A 20,294-nucleotide genomic window follows, 5' to 3' on the forward strand; every position below is an offset into this window, starting at 1 on the left:
AATGCTGTCCTCGTATCAAATGTACTTAAGAGTATTAAAAGACTAGCTCCCATGCTTTATGCCTGCGATCCTTAACATGCAAGAGAATTGTGAAGACTTCTTATGAACATTTGTGAACAAGTGTAGGAAAGGATGCACAAAACCCCCCATCTTGAAACATGCCTGCAAACTGAATTTTAGAGAAAAAAAAAGTTTTCTAACAGAATGTCCTGAACAGCATATACAGTCTATTCATAAAGACTTCATAAGAACTTGTTTCTGAGAATTCAGCACGTTGTAGTCCTTACACATTTTGTTGCTAGTATATTTATGTAGTGCCTTTACATACAAACCGACCACTTTACTACCTCTTACCATCTTTTCTCTGACATTATTTTAAGCACCTAATTTTCTTGTAATTCCTCCTAACTGTAGAAAACTTCTACAAAAACGAAACCAAGTGGAAGTGTCAAAACACATGCCTCTTTTCTCCACGTGTCTGCTCAAAATACTGTGGTTCACTACAATGTGTAGCTGCTGGTTAAAAATTAACACGACGATGTGTCCGAACTGTACCATTTGTATGCAGATATCTTTAACACAAGTAGGGACATGAAATTATTTTTCGTATCATATGGGATGGGATCTTTGCAATTGGTACAGTTCTAGCAAATAAATAATTAGCATAGCCACTCATGATGAGGTTTAATTCCTGGCCCTAGTCAAATGCTCCTTTTACTTTTGACAGCAGCGGGTGGAAAACTGAGGAATGACCCCATGAGACCTGAAGCTGACTTCTCAGCATAACTGACTGCAGGGACATGAAGCCAGGCACTTCCCATATTTGCACTTCACTAGTCTGGTGGCAGTTTACAATTTAAAAAGGAAAATACAATTACATGTACACCAAGACCAGTGATCTCTCTTTGTGTGTGTGTCTGCAAAAGGGAGCCCCTGTGACACAACCAGATGCTGCAGTTCTCTGAAGTGCTCACCTCTGCAAACAGCAGGTACCTTGCAGTGCTGCTGCTCAGCCTGCGATGAAAGCTTGCTGGATAGGAACCAGCATCCATGTAAAAGCCATGGGGTGTATTAATGTAGCCTCAAGTAATGTGAGCACAGCAACAAGTACAATAAATTAACATCTCTGTTCTGCTAACAAGGCCCCGTGCACAAGGCGATACACCCTACCTCTTAGTATGTGTTGTTAGTTCGGGCTTAGTGCCATGCTAAAGCAGCTACACGACCCCTGCTTAAGGGAATAGGTTGTACCTCGCTGTCACAGTGCTCTGGCACCACCCAGGCATCTAGGTATGCCAAATAAATTATCCTGCTATGTTGGTCAACAAGCAGGATGTTTTGGGCCACCACCTTTCATAGCAAACATTGGTATGTGAAGGTGTTCCAGCAGAAAAGCTAAAGCAGGTGGACAGAAACCTTCGGCTTCCTCAATGATAGGGAGAAGACAGGAGATGTTAGAAGAGGACAGTGTTCCTACCAACAATGAAAGGAGTATTCAGAGCAGAAAACAATGCCAAGTTAGCAAGGTTAAGATCCATCTAAGAAGATGCATGTGTCCTTTTTTTTCTACTGGGTAGACCTTGTCAGGACTTGCGATTTCCACATGACCTGCCATAGTCATTCAGATGGATGGTATTTGTTCTCCCCCCTATGCATTTCTGTGTCTTACAGCCTTTTACTGGCCCGTCATTTATTCTGGCAGAATTCTGCCACAACTACCTAAATGCTGCATGGAATATTTGGCAATGTTTTGGTACATTGTAAAGATCTTTGTCCACACGCCAAGCAATCTTTACACGTCCCAGGTCAGAGGCATCAGCTGGAGGAACTGATGCAATCCCAAAGTTGTGGCAGCACGCAACTCTGTGAGGGGAGACTCTACACATTTGTATTAAATAAATGGTTAACTCCAAAGTGGAGAAACTACCTAAAACTTGCCAACTACTTAAACTTTGTAAACACTGAACAACTGCAGGAACAATTACTTGACTGCTCACAGAACTACTCTCTTAAGAGAGTGGACTATTATGTCAAAATGAGGTTGTTGATTGTCTCCTGCACAGGCTTTGCTCTTTATCTGTGGTACAGAGCTTAGCATAGTCTCCAATCACTGGGCCTGTGACCAGTGTTTCAGGGAATGCTAAAGCTACTTTCAAATTATATATTAGATCTCCCAGCTCTCTTTTAATGTTCAGAGCGTATCAGGACCAACTTATTAAAAAATGAAAATAAACTCCAGAGCATTACAGAGACTTCACATCAGCCTAGTTAATCTGAGCGCTCCAAGCCCAAGAGCCGAGAGTACAACATATAGTAATTGTATACCTGGAACAGAGAAAGGAATTACCTCCATACAAATGTTTCCTTGACTGTAAAAGTTTAAATACCAGATATGATTTAATGGAAACATATGCAAGAATGTGATAAAGACAGATAACTATATAAACATGTTTATTATTACCTGAAATCTTTCTATTACATAGTGATTGGCCTGAGTGATAATTTTGCAGTGTGAAAATACCAACAGACATGTCACATTTATCAGGGTAGAATGCTGTAAGACTGGACTGAAGGTCCTTAGATTAGATTTGACATTCTAATGTAATCTGAATGTAAATTTATATTCTGAAACATAATCTCCTGTAAAGTCACAGAAATCCAGGGGACTTCCCCATGAATGAAGTAAATGTCTCCTTTCCCATCCTATAATGAGGGAGGGCAACTATCAGTATTTAAATTTACTGTTTGGTCTGAAGTGTTAAATTAGATACCAGAATTTCATCATCCTTCATTTTTTTTCTTATTCATGTAAAAATGGGGGGGGAAGCCTGAGGTTTGAATAATGTAGGTGACCTCAGCAAAACAATGCAGATAGAAAAGGGTCAGATATTGGAATCCCATAGTGATACAGACCATGTGCTTTGACAGCCTTCTGTTTCAGAGAACTATCAAATCAGTTAAGAAATTCAGGGCAAGTGTGGAATTTTAGCTATTATCTCAAGCATAGCTGAATTTGACAAGAGAATTTTAGATAGAAATTATGCCTGTACTGACATTTTGTCTGTTGGTGAGAAGGAACATCTCCATTGCTAATGTTTCTAACCCACTTCTGAATGCCAGTGGCTGAAGGATTAATTCATTAAAAATGCCACTTCATGTATTTATGCTGGAAGCTTTCAGGCATAAACTACTCAAACAAACATGGCTCTGTTTAGTAATTGGAACATAGGTGGTATTTCTAGAGTTCAACCCATAGTATGAGAGCATGAAGTTTTACAAGTTGGCAAATATCAGAAAGTCTTGCTTAAAAAAACCCAACACAACACTCCTGAGTTTAGAAAGAAAACACAACAAAATGCATATTTCAGACCAATGCTTTCACTGTTTTATTAATAGATTATCTTTAGAACTGATCATCTGGAAGCAAGAAAGACTTGATTTATATATACAAAGCTGACAATTACCATGTAGTCAATTGTCTGAAACAAATTCAAAATAACCTGTGTCTGTACAAGCAACACACTTTGTTATGATTTAACGGGTTTCTTTCTTTCTTAACAAGGCAGTACAGAGTACTTTTTGCTTCAACACTCTCAAACAAGTGACAACCTTTGAATTCTTTCTGCAGTTGGAGTGCTACAGTAGAGAGTATGCCCAGATATGCACAAGAAAAACAGCACTTCCTTATAAACTGTGCCCTTGTCCAACTCCTGAATGCATCCTATTCACAAAATTTATTGCAACATTAAAACCAAAAGATTTGGGGCTTAAGCCACAGCTCAGACTTACAAATATTTTAAGTACTAAAATTGCTCTGGCTTTACTAGTTATATTGAAATCATGTTGCTTTGTCAATTAGCACTAGTCTTGAAGCAACAGCAGACATGTTACCTTGTTTAATACACCAAAATTTAATCTATGACCCATCCTCTCCATAAAAACATGCTGAAATTAAACAAGCCCAAATTTTGTAGTAATTTTGACTAATGTTACCAGCTGAGCAGATTCTAGTTAATTTTTTGTAATTTTTTTCAATTTACCAGGACAGTGCAGGAGAGATTCTTAAAAGACAAAGATCTATGATATGCCTGTCAGGCTGACCTACTCTACATCTCCAGAACAGAGACTAATTTATCTTAGTTCTCCAACACTTAACTTGAGTTTGGGCAACACAGATGTCTCCACAGAACAGAGATGCAACTTGCTGGAAATACTGACAGTCAGAACAATGACCCTGAGTAAGCAGTGAGAGCCACTGATGAACCAGAAGGGGCCAGAGAAAGAATGAACCGGTATTTTGCATCACTGTGCTGCGAACACACACACACACACACACACACACACACACACACACACACACACACACACACGCGCGCGCGCGCGCACACACACACACACACACGCACACACAAACTCCATTTTGCTTTCAGCAACTATTTATAAGCATTTCTCTTGGCAGCACTACCAGCTCAGGCTCTGCTTTCCTCCAGATTCTTACTTACACCTTTACAGCTGCCTGTGAGGAGGTGTAGTGAACAGGGCTAGGCAAGCAACTTGGACTAGACAGACCAGAATAATTGCAGAAATGCGGAAAATTCAATTATTTTTATCCTGGACCAGTTCTCCAATCCAGTTCATGTCACTTCCTCAGCGACACATACCAGTGCTACTGGCACAGGAGTAAGCACAGGAAAAGGTGGAACAGTCTACCCTGCTGCAGCCAGGCCTGTCAATGAAAGCAGGGTAGAGGAAATCATGGGTATAGGTGTCCAGACTGCTGAAAGTCAACATTGATGCTGAAGAGAAGAAAATATCCATATTCTGTAATCTGACTGGTTTACTGGTGACTCTGCCCAAGAGTGAGAAGCTGGAAACAGGACCATTATTTGTTACACAGGGAACACTAGCTTTCTGAGGATTGGGCAGAGAGATGCATTTTTCAAATGGCCACGTCACTGACAAAGCAGTTGTTTGCAGCAGGTGACATAGTTCCCCTACCCAGCCCACGATAATGTGTACTGGTTACACACTCCACAGTAACCTTATGCTACACCTTTCATGCTAGTAGTTTCAGCCATAATTATTATTTTTAAATGTTGAAGACAGGCCAAGTCCTCTATCAGTTTGAGGTAACACCAAAATTAAAGTAAGGGCCTTGGGCCAAGTGACAGGACTTATGATGAAGTGCTGAACCTAGACCCTTTCAGTTTGGGCTTGGTAAGATGTTATATATAATTCTCCCCATCTGACTGGGCTCCTTATAAATAAAGGGACCTAAGAGTTATACTGATCAAACCACTTGAGAAGACTGAAATCTGCTTCTGATAAGAATAGCTATTTCAACCACACAGGTGTCACCAGGCTTTCAAAAGACAGAAACTTTCCTTTTTTTCTTTTCTTCAACTGAGATACTTGTTGTGTTCCAGTTCTCCTAGGTAAAAAGACAAACTGATGTGGCTTCTGATCACCATGGACAGAGTCAGACTCTTCCTTATTTCACTCCAAATCATGGATGTGCAGTAGTTCCCCAAGATGACCCTGCTGACCCAGCTCCCTGCTGCTGAAAGGAGAAAGCTGGATCCCCCTCCTTCCCTTCCCTACTCTCCCTGAGAATTTGCACCAGTATTGATGCTACCAACATCTCAATCACCAATTGACTCAGCTCACTTGCACAGAAGAAAACTAACCTAGCAAAAAAGCAGTTTTCTCCCGGGTTAGTGATTTGAACTAGGTCATTATGTTTTACATACAATTAACTCTACAGCCCGTGTAAGGGCCAACACCAACCAACCAGGATCAGGAGAGAAGGAAGGACTAAGATGCCTGTCTCTTGAAAGCCACATAATGTATCACCTCAGATGAAACAACAGCAACAGACTTCATCTGTTGGTATTATGCTGTGGCAATAGCACACAGTGCCCTTTCCTACATCTTCCCTCCCTTAGTATCTCACAACTTTCCTATCAGCACAACAGAGAAAAATTTGGTTGTTTCACAAAGAGGGGCAGGGGTCCTACTTCTACAGCAATGCCCTAGGGATTTTTTCCAAGAGAAATCTATTTACAAAGGCATACATTTGCAAACCCTGCTCATATTGCATGTCACTTAAAGGAATGGACACACACCAGCAGAATTTGAGGCTGGGTCAAGCTATGTAAAGCAACAGGAAGAATAATTAGATAAAAAATAATGCTTCACAGCCATTATTCCATAGGGTATAAGATAAATTAAATGGGATTTTACATTCAAACTCTAGGAAAGGTGTAAGAGAAGCCAGAAGCAGGAGAGAGTGAGAGAAGACTTCAGGTAGCATCTATCAGGAAAATGCACGCAGTATCAGAGACATAACGTCACAGGACGCTGAGGAGCTGCTGGAGAGAAGATTAAGACTGCAGCAAAGGGAGATGTAGAGAATGGCAACAGAAGCATACAAGTTAGAACAAAATATGCTAGAACAGGACTGAGGCAGTGAACATAATGCTGGTAAGGACCCCACTCGAATGGCATTTAAGCCAAGTAAATAACTAACATAACAAGCAGTATGATACTACAAACAGACATGTATCATGTAACAAACTACATGATATCAAAGTCTGATTAACAGCTGCTGCTCATGTTTATTTGCTCATATCTAGCACAGATAGAAACTCAGCTAAATGATCCAGTGCTGCAGCAAGAAGAAACACAACAGGATCTATGCCATCCATCTTAATCATTAACACAGCAATAATTTTAATTTTTTAAAGTAGGCTATGCTTTCTCATTTAGCAGCACTGTTGTTTGAGCTGCCCTTATCTTCCTGCTCATTCCAGCCTCATCCCTTGCTCTGATTGTGCTGGTATGAGCAACTCATGGGAGGGAATGATCCAGGTGAAAAATAGTTAGACTCCCCATCCCTCATCCTGCTGGATTATTTCCCCAGTCAGGTCCTCTATGCAGCAGCCCAAATATTTGTGCTAATGCAATGTGAATGAATCATCAGACATAGAAGATGCTTCAGCCACTATTACAGTCAAAAGTACGTGGAACTGTGGTTCCAGTCTATCAGGCAGTAGATAAACTTTGGAAATTTCTGGATGTCTCAGGCTAGGGGTTTTTTGTTTATTTTGTTTGTTTTTCTTGAGTCTGCTCAAGAAAAGAACCTGCTCCTTTTTAAGTTTAGGAAAGTCTGAAAAAGTTTCTGCCAAAAGAGGAAAATACACACAAATACAAACACCTTTACAGTTCTTCTAAACACAGGAAAAAATTTGCTGATAACCTCATTCCAGCTATTGCTGGAACAACACTGAGAGAATCAAGAGATTTTTTTACATGACTTGGAACTCTCCTCTCCAAAAAGTGTGAAAACACCAAGGGTAGACATTTTTGTTTCAATTTCCTGCATGAAGATGGCTTCAAAGTATTTCATTATAAGGCTTCATGCAGCTTTGTCTAAACTAGCTAGCGTTGTCTTGTGTTGGAGACCAACTGAAAAGTAATGAAATCCAGTACAGCAAGTGGCGGGACTCTCCTGTCTTTGGGACTATTTTTCCATTTCACCTAATAGCCCTGATCTATGACAAACGTCAAATCTAACAATACTTGGAAGAAAACCAGGTATGCTTATTATCTTAAGTGGCGAAAGAAATGCCGTACCCATTCACTTCGGTCAATTTAAAGTACCCAACAAGCATCAATAGTGCTTCAAACTTTTATGTATGCGTCCAAACAGGAATACATTTCCTCAAAATTGTTTACCCTCTCCCCTTTAACTGGCTTTTACACCATCTAGCTTTCTGTTCTCTCCACTTTGCACAGGATACTCTAAATCCAGCAACTGACATGGTTGGTTTAGAAACAAGGGGAGGGAAAAAAAGGTGCCAAATTTGTTCTCACTCACCTTTTTAATTGCAGTATAACCAAATGATCTAAATGTTTTGAAGAATAAAACAGGTATCAATGTCTTCATGTTGGGTGATACACAAAGATCCCTACCCCCATATTGCTCGGATTTTCACAAGCACCATGAAATATGACCTCAGTCTGCAGATGAGGCAACACTATTTTTAATTCAGAAAGAAATCATTGCCTTGTTATGAAGTTTCAACTGTATGCAGGCTGGGAACCAGAGAGCTCAAACTTAATTCATTATGGTGTTTCTGTAGTTGAGGTTTGTTGTCATGTCCCAAGAAACTAAGTTTAGGTAAGTGGCAGAAAGCGAGCATGGCCTTCTCACTATATAAAAGCTGTGAAAGGTGTGGCATGAGTTAAGTGATCTCCACTTGCTTCGAGAGACCCAAAAATAGAAGTGAAGTGTGAATATCCCATTTGTTTCAGAACGGTGTCAACAGAAATTCCTAGTCAGGGCCTAGTCTGCTACCAAAAACTACCTATATAGCTCTAGCTGCACTTATGCAAAAAGAAGCTGTTTGCTTCTTACTGCAGGAGAACAGCTACTTTCTAGAATAAGATCAGTTTCTATAGAATATTTTATATTTGACATCAGCACCAACACCAGATAATGGTGCAGGCTTCCAAGAAACAGACTGATGGCTTTGTACTCTAAATGAGATGTTTTGAAATTTTCTGTATCAACAGACCCCTTTCTGTCAGATTTGTGGTCTTGGCTTTTGGTCATGTGGTCTTAAAGCATTAAAAATTACTACAATTTTCTTTTCTATATGCAAATACTTCGCTTTAGGTCATCTGTAAGTGATGCTTAACAAATATACAACCACCTCTCTACTTTTTCTCTACAATTTGTGAGGGTATGCAGTCTTAGAAAGTATGGATATGCAGTCTTAGAAAGTATGGATCTGAGTCTTCCACTCTGTTATGAAAGAGAATAAAATAAAACGTGTCTCTAAAACTACAAATAAACAACAATCAAGGATTTATGGTAGCATTTTTTGTATTTAAAATGAAGTGCATAATCCATCAAATTAAAAATGACGTAAATACACCAAAAACTGCACTCTCTTTAATCACTATTACCAGCTACATTGCTTACTGAAGTTCTCAGATGTCAATTAAGCCATGACAACCTTAGAAACCCTCTTCTCATGTTGATATTATTCAGAGTGATGTAGAGCACCTTTGGCCTTAATTTCAAAAGCAGTGGTGAAAGTGGTAGAAAACAGAAATTCACAAATAAGAACAGGCCTATTTACACATGTGCATCACAAACATGAATCTTGAATAAAACTTTTTCAGTGACATTCTACTGTAAAATCCACACTTGTCGGTGTGGTGAATGAAGCAGGTAGAGTCTCAAAATTGCTGTATTCTGAAATAGTGTTTGGTGGTCACAGTGGGAATAAACAAATATCTGGTATCTCTACGCAAGTCTCCAGCCCCTTAAGAAACTTGTGTCTAAGACCAGGAAAAAAAAAAAATCCACAACAGGTGTTATTCCAGAAACTGATTATGTGCAGGCATTTCAATATTTAAGATGGAAAAGAAAACAAGATCTACAAAAAAAATAAGCATGGTTTTGGGAAGAAAAGTTCTATGACCTATTAAAATTTTTGATCCTCATATACATTCGATTTGTATATCAATCTTTGGTTATAAGTTTAATAGACTGTCACATAATTTTTACGTATTACTGTACACAAAAATGCAGAAATCCAGGTTTGAAACCAGAAATAAAGTCAAAATAATGTCTTCTGCTCTAGGCAACAAAAGGGGGGAAAAAAAGCCCCATAACTGCAGCAAGGCAAGGCTGGTATAAGATGAAAAAGGCAGCTGAGTTGACATTTGCTATTAAAGCTGGGACAGAGGTCGAATACTGCCCACCGTGCAGCACCTAAGGGTCTGTGGAAAACTGGAAAAGGCGAATCTCAAACCGAGATTTACAAGCCACTGCCAGGTTCAAGTTCGCTTTGGGTTAAAAATACTAACAGGAAAGAAATAACGCAGCAAAAGGGAACCCTATCTCTGCTACGTGATCTGCGCATCTGGCTTAAAGCTCTTCTCTCCGATACTGCCCCGGAGGATGGTGTTCTGTGACCGAGTACCATTACCCGTTTTACAACCTCCTGGAGACGGCAGTGCCCCACGCTGCAAATAAAAGTAAACCACCAGACCATGCGCTGGCCCGAGCTTCTGTGCACAGATTTTATTAAAAACTTCTCGTTACAGAGCCCAGGGGTATGTTACAGAACCTACGAGCACCCCACGTACTCGTTCCCATCATGGCAAGAGTTTGTTTATTTATTTATACAGCGCAGTCGGGTCACCGGGGAAGCGAAACTCTGCGGGCGCGGAGCAGCGGGCGCAAGGGGCCGGGACGGCCCCGCAGGAGGGCTGCCCGCCCGCCACGGCCGGCCCCGCGTCCCCGGAGCCCAGTGAGGCCGCGCCGGCCAGGAGGCCGCCGCCGACCGAGGAGAGCAGCGCCAGGGGGAGGAAACGGGGCGCGGAAGCATGAAGCGCACACGGAGGGCGGCGCGGGGAGGGGGCGCGAGGGGTGCGCGGCCACCCCCCCCCCCCCGCCGCCGCTCCCCCCTCGTCCTCTTCCTCCGCCGCCGCCTCCTCCTGGGGCCGGGGGCTGCGATCCCCCTTCCCCACCGCGGTGAGCGCCGCCGCTGGCTGCCGCCAGAGTCGCCGCCGCCCGGCCGTGGCGGCCGCCGCCGCCGGGGCCGGCTCCCATCCGCCATTATCCTTTGTTCGCGGCGCGTCGGCGGCGGGGATGTTGCAGGGCTCGGCTCCATCTTTAAAGCGGGCGCCCCTCCCGCGGGCGGTGCAAGGCCGGGCCCCCGCGTCCTGCCGCCCGGCGGCTCCCCTGGTCCCCGCCGGGCTCCATTTCCTTCCCTCCCCCCCGCCCCTGTTTGCTGGGCGCCTTCCTCCTCTTACCGGTTACCAGGCTGCTCCGTCACTGCTTTCGTTCGCGCCTAGGATCTCGCCGCAGTTTTATTCTCTCCCCCACGTAACACACCGCGTCAAACTACACCTCCGCCGCGTCACTCACACACACAGGCGCTCCCAGCCCGGCGACAGGCAGGCAGCGGCCGACTGAGGAGCGCCAGCCAGGGAGCAAGCGCCGAGCGCGCCACGGCCCGCACGGAAAACGCCGAGCGCTCACGGAAAACGCCGAACGCCCAGCAGGCGGCGGGAACGGCCGAGCGCGCTACCGGCCCCCGCGGAAAGAGCCGAGCGACTGCGGAAACGAACGAAGCGCCCCGGAGGGAAGGCGAAAAGAGCCGAACGGCCGCGGGAAGGCGCGAACAGTATTTCCGCCTGGGGCGGCCCGCGCGGAAAGCTCTAAGTGTGGCTACGGGGGGGCGTGCGCGCCCCCTTACCCCACCCCCACCCCGCCGGGTGCGCGAGCGACGTCCAGGCCGCAGGAAAGCCGCGAACGCGCACGGAAGCGGCTAAGTCGAACTGGAGGCTGCCGGCCGAGAGCTGAGCGGCGTGCCCCAGAGACCCGCGTCCCCCACAATGAGGGCTCCTATCCCTCCGAGTCGCCGGTCCCCGCGCACGCATTAGCGCCCCGGGGAACCTGGAGCCTCCGGCCCTGGAGGACTTTCTCCCTAGTGGCGATCCCCTCCATGCGCGTCTCACTGCCCGGGAATGAGCACAGACCCCTTTCCCAGACCCCTTTCCTCTCTGCCCAAATTTTCACCCCAAGGCTCGACCACCCCTTCTCTTCATAGGCACTATATGGCAAAAGAGGTGTCAATGCCATGCCATCACTCCTCAATACGTCGTTGGTTGCCTGATGTCCCCCCCCCCCCCCCATCACTCCCCTGTGCAGTGAAGACCCCACATCCTTCAGGTCATGCCTCTAAACCTCTCTCCTGCCAGGTCCTTACACTGGGCCACCACTCCCATCCTGCTTGCTGCTTTCTCTGGCCCATGCTTGCCCAAAAACAGGTGTGGTGTGACTGCTGCTCCATCATGACACAAATACCCCATTAAATCTTCCAACCCTAAGCGGGTGGTTTTCCTTGATGCTGGAGGGACAAACCTGTTTTGGCAGAAGTGCAGAACAGGCACCACACCTGTAAAACCACTGTTTTCAGAGCAGCTGTGGCCAAGGTGGCAGGTTGCACTCAGTCCTAAGCTTTGACGACTCTCAGAAGGGACAGACATTGTCACAACCGGGCAGGGGACAAGACAGAATCATAAAATTGCCTGTATGGAAAAGATCTTAAGATCATCGAGTCAACCATAATCTAACATCTACATGTACAAAACTGTTAGACAGTGTCCCTAAGCTCCTTATCCAAATGTCTTTTAAATACCACCAGGTATGGTGACTCCACCACTTTCCTGGCCAGCCTGTTCCGGTGCCTGATAACCTTTTGGTGAAGAAATGTTCCCTAATGTTCAGTCTAGACCTCCTCTGGTGCAACTTGAGGCTGTTTCCTCTTTTCCTATCACTTGCTACTTGGGAGAAGAGGTTGGCCCCCCCACCTTGCTACAACCTCATTTCAGGTAGATGTGGAGAGCAATGAGGTCTCTCCTCAGCCTCCTCTTGTCCAGGCTGAACAACCCCAGCTCCCTCAGCTGCTCCTCACAGGACTTGTGCTCAAGACTCCTCACCAGCCTTGCTGCCCATGTCTGGACACATTCCATCACCTCAATATCTTTCTTGTAATAAGGATGTAGCTATGGGTTTGTATCTCATCAAAAGCGGAGCAGCCATGTGCTGTGGCCCTTAATCCCATATGCAGTGCCATGTCCAGTGATATCTGTCACTAGAGGTTTTATGTGCTGGGTAGGTGAACATTTTCTAGGAAAAAAATTTCAAAGAGGAGCAGGTAACAGGCCAGTGATGCTCTGGTCAGCTGAGTCCAGCCTTATCTTCTCCAGTTCACAAATACAGTTGAATGTACCCAATCATAAACCCTGAAGAATTAACTGCTCAAACAGCAATCAGATAAAAACTATAAATGGTCTTGAATAAACTACTTTTAATTTCACAAAGCCTCAAGATGGCACTACACAACAAGATTTGAAACTCTAAATCTGGTTTATTTCTATAGGCAGCCTAGCAGGGCCACCCCAAGAGACTCCACTGGGAAGTCCTAACTGGTGCAGATGCTACATTGGAGGATGCCAGTGCATGGTTTAAATTAGTTCTGCTCTTGTCTTGTTTTCTCACACTGAACTGATTTAAATATGCAGAGTTTTATCTAAGTCACTCAAAAATTACAAGAGACAGTGCAGAGGGTGATTACAGGTTTACTTTGCATTTTATTTTGTTGATTACAGATATTCTGACATAAACCGAAAAAACACTTTTGACATTAAAAAAAAAAGGGGGTGGGGGCAGCTCAAGTTAAAGTGATGAAATATTACTTTACTGGCAACACATACTACGGCTTGGACCACAGCTCTTTTTCTGCTTCAGCTGTACATTTTCTTCTGCCCTGCCTGCAAACAGGAGCTTCAAGGCTGCAGCATAGTGTAGCCTCAGCTGCCTCTCTCCCCGTGCCCATTTCTCCCCTGGCTGCTGTGGGCCAGCACTGTGCTTTTTGCTCCTACCTGATCCTGGCTGCAGTGTACAACTGACATAATTTCTGGAAATTATTTTTGTTTTTTAGAGTCTGATAGTATATGAAAGCTCGATCAACTAAAGAAGTCTTTTACATGTCCCTTTGGGAGCAGAATTTTTCTGCTATTTAAAGCTTTTGAGGAAGGTGAGAAATTTAAACCCAGTGTTTCTATTTGCAGTAAATGGAAGTGCTTTTCACTTCACCAGTAGAGTTGCAAAAGGCTTGTCTCACAATCACATCCTTCTCGTTTCACTTCACTAAATATTGAGGTAGAGGACTGTTTTTTGATAATGTTTTGACAATTGAACTCCAGCCCCTTTGCACAGAGTTTTAATATTTTAATGTGTTTAATAAAGTATCTTCTATGCATTTGGTTGCCATATGCAGATGTAAATCAAACCAGGTAATTCAAGATATTTTAATTCAGCTAAACAATGGATTTTGAATTTTGATAAAATTCCTGTGTTTCAATGAGTGATTCTGAGGCAAAAGTGTAAAGGTTCAGCTATTGTGCTCCTCTTAGGAGAAGTAAAATACTTTCTGTAAGAAAGTACATAATGAGCAATACAAATGCAGCCATCTCAGTGTCTCCTGTTTGACTCATGCATTTCTTTATCTGTTTTCCTATCCTTCTCTTTCCTCTTTGTGTTAATGTTTGTGTCATATCAGCTGCTTTTGCTCCCCCAAATCATATCATTCCACACCCGTGCATGTTTCCTAGAACTGGATTGCTCACCCTTGTGCATCAAGCCTAAAGAATCAAGCAATATGCCTTTTAGGGAATAAACTAATCCTCATAAGGCAACTAAAGTGCACTAACCAGATCTTAATGAACAGCTCCCAGCAGACACCTGGGCAGCACTTTCAACCTAAATGATGAGAGTGCTGCTGGTGGTACTGAATTGCATCTAGTTCCTCAGATCAGCCAGACTGCTGTTTCATAGCTAGGCAGCTCATTGCATGTCTCTGATCCTGCTGTCCATTTAGGGATGATAGTCTGTCACCCTGCTGATTCTTGCCAGCCCCTGCTCTCACTCACAACTCTCTGTCCAGCTCCTCAGCACTTCTCTGAAAGTCTTTCCTCACTGATGAGTTTGCAAAGGGTATCTTGGCAGCAGTTGCTGCTTCTCTGCCAGCCAGTGTAGGCTCTCCATATAACAGAGAACTCAAGAGAGTAATTCATATCAAATTACAACAGATGCCTCGGAGAGGCCAGATGCCTGAAGTAATTTGAGATTATGCTCAATGCTGTGTGTCTTTGGCATCTTCATTTCTTGCCTCGTCGCTGATGCTTACACCATACATGGATGGGAACTGGATTCATCCCGGACTCATGCTGGCTCAGTGGCTGGGCTGGGTTAACATCTCATACACAACTCTTGTGAAACATTCTGACAGCTGTTTTACACATTCCTCCTTTTCATACAGGTTTTGGATTTTATTTGGTGGGGTTCTGATTGGTTGGTTGGTTTTGCTGGTTTTTTGCATATGGGTGTGGTGGGTTTTTTGTTACTTGGTTTTGGAAACTGGAAATTCTTTGGGAGTAGGAGTGAAAGTCTGAGCTGCAGAGCACCCTTCTATTACTGACATCCACCCATTTTTTAACCATTGCCTCTTGGGGAATCTGTAGAAAATAGAATAGTAATGATGTGCCAATTACCCACCAAGCCCAACAGGGGGAAGCTGACTAGGGGACTGGAGTGCTCAGCAGTGTTCTTCATCAGGAAAAGTTTGCTTGATGGTGAGTGAAACCCAGCAAGATTAATTACTTTTCTTACAATTAAGCTACACAGGCAAATTCATTGGCTTTGCAGCCTCCACGCTGGTTATCCTGGGCAGTGGACTCCTGAATGGGTTGTCCAGGGAGGTGGTTGGGGTGCTGTCCCTGGAGGTGTTTAAGACCAGGCTGGATGGGGCTCTGGCCAGCCTGATCTAGTGTGGGGTGTCCCTGCCCATGGCAGGGGGGTTGGAACTAGATGATCCTTGTGGTCCCTTCCAACCCTGACTGATACTATGATACTATGATGACATGCAGCACTACAGGTTTATTGCCCATGGGCTAGGGTTTGTAGGGGCGAACAGGTGCCATATAGATCAAGAAAGGTTTGCACTTGGCTGTAAGGTGTGGCAGAGCCAGGATGCATACAGTGCAATACGGAGCACTTGACACTGCTGACACCAGTAAAGTGCAAGGAAACACAGCTACACATGCAGTCTACACATAGCTGTAAAGAGAGCAATAGCAACAAAGAAGTATGCTTTGCAGGCCACAGCTACCTCTGGAATGACTTAAACAAGATAACCTTTCAGCATCAAACGTTTGCTGACAATTTCTAGAGGACCAGTGTGGTCTTGAAGTGTAGGGATACAGAGAGTGTGTTCTTTACAAGTATGACATAAAGCACAACTATTGCTGGGGAGAAAAGAGGACTGTGTGCGCTCTGGGACTTTGCAGCTACATTCACTAATGGCTATTATCCCAAGCAAAGGGAGAAAAGGAGAGTATATACAAATAATGAATGTGGCAGAAGACAGAGGTTACGTTAAATTTAGTAAAGCATCCAGCACTTTTCAGTGTAAGGAGTAGTACATCCTATACAAATGAAAAGAACTGATTTTAAAGCACCTGTAGGGGAAATTAGGAGATACCACCATACCCCTGTGATGGATATGGCCATTCAGGAGCACAGACAATGTACAGAACTGATGGTGACTTCAGAGAATATGAGGGAGAAGTTGAAGATAATAAAGAGGTATTAGTCTGAAATCCAATGACAAAGGCATGTCACTCCTCCATTTCAGTTTCTGCTTCTGAGATAGATGGAGGCTTAACTTCAAACTCCTGTACAGAGCAGTCTTCTAGTGTTTTGTAGCCTCTCAGGACCAGCCAGCACTGCTTACTCATCAAGATAAGGACAGAACCATACTGGTTTAGTATCTGCCACAGAGAACAAAATTCACTGGTCTCCCTGAGCACTTTATTACAGAAATCGGTCTGAATTCACAGTTAACTCAGAACAAAGTAACCAAAAATAGAAACGGTTTTTCAACATCATCCCACATACAGTTAATGAACTGCAGCTCAGGTCTGCCCTCACTGCTCTTGGACATTCATCATTGCTAAAAGTAATAAATCTTCCTGGCCAAATACAGGCTTTACAAGCAGGCAGATTGCATGCTCAATTAGTCCAAGGAAATTGGTCACTTTGCTTAACCCCTGCCGTTTGAAATATAGAGCCTCACTGCCATACCAGCCTGCTGGAGCAGGATCACATTCCTTCCACTGACAGAGCAACCAGGGAGGGGAAATCCCCCACCCCAAGCGAGTTCCCTTCCATGCCTCACCTTGTGTGGAGCAGAGGAGCTTCACCGTCTTGCAGGCTGCTGCAGCAGCATCAGTCTTCTCTGGCTGGCGTTGCAATTAATTTCTGAGGCACAAACAGTTTTGGTTATATTCTCTGCTAAATAATTTCTGAATTATCAAATATCATCACCCCTTGAAGCAGAGGGGATGTTTCGAGGGTAGGACTGCAGGAATAGACGTGCACCAGCAGCTTTTAGATGCTTTGACTATGTGTTATGTTTTCTAAGCATAGCTAGAAAAACAAGCCTTCTGGCTCCCTGAGTACACTGCAGCAAGTCCAGCCTTGCCCACCATCTGAACAACTACAGACAAGGAAAGAGTCTTAGGCTTTCCAGTCAGTTAATGAAAAATGCCTCTTAAAAGTTACTGCTTTCTTGCCACTACAGCTTAACTGTTCTTTGTCTTTCTCATTAGCTGACTTTCTTCTCACCTTTGTTGACCTCTGTTTAATCCTTGCTTAACCATTTCTGGGTTTGCCTTTTTTTTTTTTTTTTTTTTTTTTTAATCCCTTCCCAGTTAACTGCAAATTCAGGTCAAATTCTTCACAAAGCGTCTTCTCATTGCAGGGATATCCCGGCTCATATAGTCACAATGGCAATGGGCAGGAGACAACTCTTCATCCAAAGATCAATGATGAATTGTGTTCCCACTAAACCCTCTTTTCTCCAGGCTGCCTCCTTTACTCCTAGCTCCATCCCCACCATGGCTTAGCAAAAGTGTGAGTTAGTTTCAGTGCTGCATTGCAAGCTCAGGTACAGCCTTTTGGCCTCCCTCCTTCTCTCTGCTGCTTTCCTTGCCTTGGGACTGACAGATGATGGCCCTAAAGAAGCTGGGTTATTGTTGTTATTCTGTCTTATGGCAAGTCCCTCGTGTGCCAGATGTCATCAAAACTGCTTTGGGCTGAACCTCTAAAGGTCATGTAAGCATTGAAGAGCATCTTGTGTTTTCATGTGACAGACTGTCACACAGAAGAGAGAATGAATTGCTCACCAGGGTGGGACTTAGACATGCTATAAATACCTGGTTATGCTCCAAACAATGGTGTGAGCTTTTTTGCCTTTTTTCTTTTTTCTTGCCAATTAAGCCCTTTTATCACATACTTCATGGCTTGTGCACCTGGTTTTACTCAAAACCTTTCTGTTGATTTAAAAGCTAGAAAAAATGATTGATATTATCAGCACTCATTAAAGTACCAGGCATGGCAAATGTAATATACATAGAGTACTGACCTGGTGTAGACAGGTGCTGTGGGTACACCTGGGACCCTGCATGCCATGAAGCAATTGCTGTCATGAGGCCACCTTGGACTTGTGCATGAGGGAAAAGAAGTTCAGGCTTCCCAGTAACCCACTGGTCAGAGAGCTTTTCTCTTCAAATGGTAATGGGATTTCATCTCCCATACATGGAGGAAAAAGCTGCTGGATTAGGCACAGTGGAAGTCAAAGCTGAAATCAAATACCGAACCAAAGTCAGTAACCACTGTCAAAGTGAAATGAGGAAGAGCAGTGAAAATTGTTAGGGAATAATTCTTGGAAATACACTCAGCTTTGGCTCTGAATGCCTACATTTCATCTTAAAAGTACCTGCTGGAGGTGGTATATTCTATTTCACTCTGCCAGTAAATACCCCATTGCACAGCCTGCTGGTTTTGAGTCAGTTCCTATCATATAGAGAATATGATGTAGATGGACTTTCACACTTTGAAAATGTAAACCTTGTGCCTCCCTGGCTGCCTTTCCTCCATGTGAGAAGTTAGCAAACATTAATTAGTGAATAATTTTGGTGGTGGCAGGAAGAGGAGAGCTTGTGTGTGGTGCTTGGTTTCAGGATTGCTATTGTCTTGCTTTAATAAATGTTTGTGTATGCTCAACTGCTCCATTTTTTAGTGTGTCTCTTTACTATGACGTCGAGTTGCAGGAGTTGTGGGAAGGAGAAGGAGGTTCTTTAGAAGACAAAACCCGGTAGAAACACTTAAAAAGTAGTGCAGGTTCATCTGAAGCAAAACATGGGCAAGACAGAGGGTGAGTGGAAGAGAGGAATGATTACCATTAGCTGCCTTCATTTTCCATCTCAGCCATGTGCTATCTATTACTAATTTAGCTGCACGAGGGAGCTGCAATTTCTTTAAAGCATGCCAGGACTCCTGTCTGTCTCTCAGTCTGTAATATCCAAACAACAAACTGGGTTCCAGCTGGGCTGTGCTTATCAGCTTAAAAAGAACTGATTTTCTTTGCTACAGTCAGGAGGAATGTCATGTCTGACAACATGAACTGCCATCAGTGCTCTCTCTCAAACTCCCCACAAATGGGCAATTTCAACCATTTGGTTGTCCAGGTACTGATTTCAGCTCTTGCAGGCTTTAACTGTGCCCCATAATTGGTGTCATATCTGCATTGTCTATCCCCATTGTCCATCCCCACTGTCCATCCTCATCCCCCTCATCCATCCCCATCCTCATCCCCACCATCCATGCCATTGGCAGGGTCCGTCATCTCCTTTCATCCACCACTGACATCTTCTGCACAGGTAATTAGTCTTTGACCTCCCTGGCCAAATGCACTGGCTTAAGTGAAAATTACTCTAAGCTGATTTGAATTGCATTTAAACAGCAAGCAGGAAGATAACTAGGTTTAGCCTTTTTTTGTGGTTGTTCTTGCTTATTGTCTTCCAGGTCGATTTTCATGGGCTGCTAACTATTAGAGCACAGTGATTTGTACAATATTTCCACTAGCATTGCTATTATGTGTACGTAAGGATGAGATAGTGTATCTAATCCCAAGTATTTATTTATCCAATTATGTAACGTATTTACTTGTGTGGCTATATAACATAAAATTTAATTTGTTCTATGAAAATAGTGAGCCCTCCTCACTAGATTTGTGTCAAACTATCTGAACATAAATTGGAATTCAAATAAAAGCTCACATTACTTTAAAGTATTCTTATTTAACTATTGATAAAATAGCTCAGATGACCACAGTGTAAATGACAGTAAAATTGGCATTTACAACAGTCCTATTAGACAGAAGGGAATTGGACTGAGAAAAACAAATCAATTTTTTTTTTCCCTACTCAGTGCTTGAAGTAGAAACTGTGCTTAGAGAAGAGATCTACTAGTTTAAAAAAATCTTGGTCAGTGACTGGGGGGCAAATGTTTGTTTTTTTCCTGTTTCTCCCACTGGGGCTGACTGTGGTGGGAAGTGGCCTCCAGTGCTCTCTGAAATCCCTGTATGACCTGGTGTCCCCCACCTTGGGACAAGGGCCCTCAGTCCCACTGAAGTGATCCCCGCATGCCATTGCTGGGAGCACACTCAGCAGCATTTTCAGCATTGCCTGATGGCTCCTGATGCTGCGTTGTGCATTCACCTCGTTGGCTGATCCCAGTGAGCCACTGATGAGGGCTGGGTAATGGACTGCATGAAAATCTGTGTGAGAAATTAGTGTCTGAA

General features: G+C 43.7%; 1 protein-coding gene across 1 annotated transcript in view; it reads right to left on the reverse strand.

The window, feature by feature from the left end:
- CREB1 (cAMP responsive element binding protein 1) overlaps positions 1 to 11,031 on the reverse strand; it is a 35,530-nt gene extending 24,499 nt beyond the window's left edge. Inside the window, exon 1 of the mRNA XM_054173142.1 lies at positions 10,834 to 11,031. The gene's annotated coding sequence lies outside the window, so the exon portion shown is untranslated. The remainder of the gene's footprint in view (positions 1 to 10,833) is intronic.
- Between the last annotated feature and the right edge of the window lie 9,263 nt (positions 11,032 to 20,294).

Source organism: Dryobates pubescens, chromosome 2 (genome assembly GCF_014839835.1).
Source record: "Dryobates pubescens isolate bDryPub1 chromosome 2, bDryPub1.pri, whole genome shotgun sequence".
Classification (NCBI taxonomy): Eukaryota; Metazoa; Chordata; class Aves; order Piciformes; family Picidae; genus Dryobates; species Dryobates pubescens.